This window comes from Schistocerca piceifrons, chromosome 9, assembly GCF_021461385.2.
Source record: "Schistocerca piceifrons isolate TAMUIC-IGC-003096 chromosome 9, iqSchPice1.1, whole genome shotgun sequence".
NCBI lineage: Eukaryota > Metazoa > Arthropoda > Insecta > Orthoptera > Acrididae > Schistocerca > Schistocerca piceifrons.
In genome coordinates, this window is record NC_060146.1 from 137319244 (window position 1) to 137323626 (window position 4383).

At 41.5% G+C, this 4383-nt stretch overlaps 1 non-coding gene across 1 annotated transcript; it reads right to left on the bottom strand.

Annotated features, from left to right (window-relative positions):
• Window positions 1–1566: 1566 nt before the first annotated feature.
• Window positions 1567–1729, bottom strand: LOC124717477. Its single transcript, XR_007005750.1, has one exon. It is a non-coding gene; the product is annotated as a U1 spliceosomal RNA (small nuclear RNA).
• Between the last annotated feature and the right edge of the window lie 2654 nt (window positions 1730–4383).

A 4383-nucleotide genomic window follows, 5' to 3' on the forward strand; every position in this document is an offset into this window, starting at 1 on the left:
CGGGCCAGATATTGTTACTAAGCACTTTTTCATCGAAGTGCGAAGTTTCGTTCTTTTGGACTCAGTTCATTAAATGAGGCCGTAAACTGTTTTGCACATATCTTTCATATGTATGTGTCATTAAAAAAACTGGGCCTATTATTCTGTCACCACTAACTGAGCGCCACACCCCTATTTTCTGATCACGAAGGGGTTCCTCATGAAACACAACAGGTCTATCTGCGCTCCAATGTCGACAGTTTTGGGAGTTAACATACCTGTGTAAATGGAAGCAAGCCTCGTTTGAAAACAGAATAATGGAAGCATCCATTTCACCATCATGCACTTGTTTTAAGAGAACTTAACCCTGTGCCCAGGATCACCAGGTCGAAGTTCTTGTATTACTGATACTTTATAAAGCCTTAGCAGCTTCTCACATCTTTGTACAGACGTGCAACATATTTGTGTTTGCTGCGAAAGATGGGGAATTTTCCAGGCTCTGTGCAATGTCATCGAGATGAGCTTCTGTGAGCACTGCACAACGTCGTTTACGCTTCTTGCCTTGGACACTTCCCGTTTTACGAATTTTATTCTCTAATTTGTGAACTGCATCACGACTCGGAACTCTTAACACCTGGAAACTTCTGTTCAAACAATCTCCGAACAGTACGAGCGGACTCTGTACGCACATACGAATCATAAGTAAACACTTGTTGTGAAATTGAATAATTCGCTCTAGCCATTGTTGCATTCACAAACTTCTCTGCTACACCTGTGATGCCTGTTCACTGCTCGAATGACACTGGCCGAGAAGGCGCGTATAAGGCCACCAGGCTAAGACCCACAAAAAGGGAGAGTGGATGGGGGGGGGGGGGGGGGGGGGGCATAGTGCAGTCCCGCGCGACCTATTCGACAGGCAGGCGCGACTTCCGTAACCGGCCTGCGATACTTCGGACAGGCGGTCATAAGGTAAATGAAACGCCTGGAAATTTATCGAAATATAAACTGTCTCGCAAGCTTTACCCATATAAGTGCGTACACGTGTTATTGCATTTAAAACAGAAAAACTTATACCGCGTTTTTAACCGACTTAGGGAGATTCCTTCGTCGCTTTAGTTGAGCAGTGGCAATGACGCTATACATTTTCCAATCTAGAGGGGACAAGGGAAGTACAGAACTTGGAATTAATAAACAGCTCTATCAACTTTGTTTTCGAACTGATCAGGTGATTCACCTATTCGCAGCTGTATCCTGCAATGACCATCCTTTGCAATACACACGAAATGTTAGGCAAAAACATTAGAAGCCCGGATATCGACTATGTAAGACCCAAGGAAATTAACTGCCGAAATCCAAAGCCCGTGGTGAAGTACAAAAGCGAATACATATATAACATTTGCAAACGGCAAGTACTGCTGGAAAATACAAAAACGGCTGCAAATCAAACTGTTCTCCAATAAAATCGATTGGAAACCATTAACGATGCTTTGATTTGATCAACGAATTACGGTTGCTTTCTCAATAACAAGAATACATTAACTGGGAAAAACGTATGTGGTAAGTATACTATATTTCAATTACTATTGCACCGGGTCTGCGCGAACGCAGTCCCGACTACCAAAAATTATGCACCCGAGTTACCCACATTAGGGGTAATCGCAGGGGTCAGCCCAACCGAAGTGCAATGGAAGAGCCTCGTCCTGGAGGAACCGCCTTCATGATCACGGTATCCCCTGTGCCAGGTAAGTATGCCTTTCGGTGGAAATATTCGCTCCTTTATGACATACGGTGCGCATCACATGAAGCGAGTGCATATCGTTATTCAGATTACGTGTGATTTATTCCACAATACACACTGCCTGAAACGAGGCAGAACTACATCGGTAGTCCTACGATACTACTCCTTTGTGTTTCGAAACCACAGGATACATTTGACAAGAACAGTTCTGACACCTCCAAGTTCAGTCTAATTGGGCCAGCAAACTCCGTGCGGCGAAGATAGATGTCACCCGAGTCGCGGAGCCAGCACATGGGCAGTTAGTTCGCTACCCTCCCTCACTCGCTCTCTCTCTCTCTCACTGGTGTGTATGTGCGTGTGTTCTTCAGACGGTCAGGAAAGAGAGGGTCGCTGTGATTTGATGCACAGAAACTCAAAACTATACAATATAAAAGCACCATATACAGAGTGTGTCCAGGAGGAAAGGTCATTATTCAGGGATATGACAAGAACGATCATTAGAAGCAGAAGTCTAGTAAACATGGGCACTAAAGCGCACACGTTAGTAGCTATGAGCACTTGTTCATCTTCGATACTGGAAACAAATCTCTTCTGCTGCAAGCTCTTTGCCCTCCATATTTTGAAAGGTGATAGTATAGACCAAAACAGGGGAAAAATATCCAATAAACATGGGCTCAAAAGTGCATACCTTAAGTGTCACGAGCACTTGTTCATCTTCACTAATGTGAAACAAATCTCTTAAGGTATGCAATGTACAACCCATGTTTACTATACTATATCTGGTATTTGTTGTCAACTAATATTAACAGGTAATTGCTGCACTTGTAAATGCTATTAACGAGGTTAATTGATTATGGCCGAAACCGTTAGTACTAACAAAAGCCAGTTAATACAGTTCAGCGTCATGAGTTTTTTGAAACATACTTTGTAGGTTCGAATGTTGCTGTCATATCGATGAATACTGACCATTTCTCTTGGGAAACCCTGTGTATGTTACGGGCATTGAAATAATAGGAAATAACGGCGCAGTTTTCGGGACAGTAATCTCATTCGCTGTTTCTTCGATAGTAATCTCGTCACGCATTACTCCTCTATTCGTCTATGCAACAAAGTTAATGGCCGGGTATTTACGGTAAGTGACCAAATAGCTTAGTGAATTCTAATATACTTCACATGAAATGGAAATTTCTTAAGACAATGACCGGACAACAACGTTCATGGTCAATTGCCACTGGGTACTGTTGATAAAGAACAACCAAAATGTTATGTTAGAATACAGCATCTATTTCAAACACTACCAGTCACGTCACAGTAGATAACAATCATTTTAAAACAACTGAAAACTTTGTCATTTGTATTTATACCACACTCCATCTGTGAAGTGTCGTCGCATTCCGCGTTTCCATGCATTGTAGTCGCTTTGCTTTACATTTACATATCAACCAGCGAGACTCCGAAAATAACGAAATTGCCAGGACAATGTTGCTTTATACATTTCGCCTAGGTCTGTTGTTAACTTACATTAAGTCAAATAATTGCCCATCCAAAGTGAAGAGGTGTGTCGTGAAAACAAGAATATGCACAATGTCGTTAATGGGGCAGCCCTTGAACATTTCCCGTACTTACTTCGTTAAATAAACACACACACTCTGAATATTGGCTTTTGGCCGAAGAGGCACAGGGCACAAGATTTTGAACCAATGTTCATGCACACAATTGATGACTTTAGGCACAAATTTGTGGCGAACACATTAACCCATCATTGCATACCCTATTCCTAGCGACAAAAACAATGCCCAGAGATATAAGAGTACACTAAAAAATTAAAAAAACTAAGGCAGTTTCGTCATGTGGAAACGTGATGGCTGCTACTTTTTGGGGACTCCTAGGATGTGATTCTGATTAAGATTCCTCAGACAAAACTACAGTCATGACTAGAGCTTTTTTTCTCCATTATCAAATTCAGATGTTAAATAAAGAAATAAGTGCACTCTGAACACGACAGAGCTTCGTCCTCCAAAGCAGTCACAATTGCGAAACTGGTTCCGTTTGGACTCGAACTTTTCTCGTTCGGCTTCTCCTGCTTTAGAGTCAATTAATTTACTCATATTTCAAATGTTGAAAAAATTATTTAGTGGGGATAATTTTTTTACCGAGCAAGGAAGCAATCACTTATTTTGAAACATTTGGCATAATCTACTGTCCGATGGAAAGAAACAACTGAAATCTTGGCCACGTATACAACTATGGAAAGAGGTTACACTGAGGAATGTACCTTCTTTGGTATTTACCCTCGCCTTATTTAGTTTAGCGGCAGCCGATGAATGAGAACAGTTTCCATTCTGGTGAGAGCAAAGTGAGTCCCGAGCTGGGTGAAATGAAAAGTGTCATTTTTGTGTAACGCCATTTTCGAACTGATCAGGCATTACAGCTCCCATACAGCAGTATCCTGTTACGACCAGAAATATCTGTGCACAACAAATGCTGGAGTAAAGGATTCTGTAGCACACCAACATCCTACAGACAAAGCGACAGTGCACGTGACAGCAACAACTTTGGGGAGTTGATTACTACAAAACAGCTGTGTTGAATATTTTTAAGAAACATTTAAATACACAATGTTGAAATTGTAAAATTATCGACAAATGTGTTTCATTTATAATGCG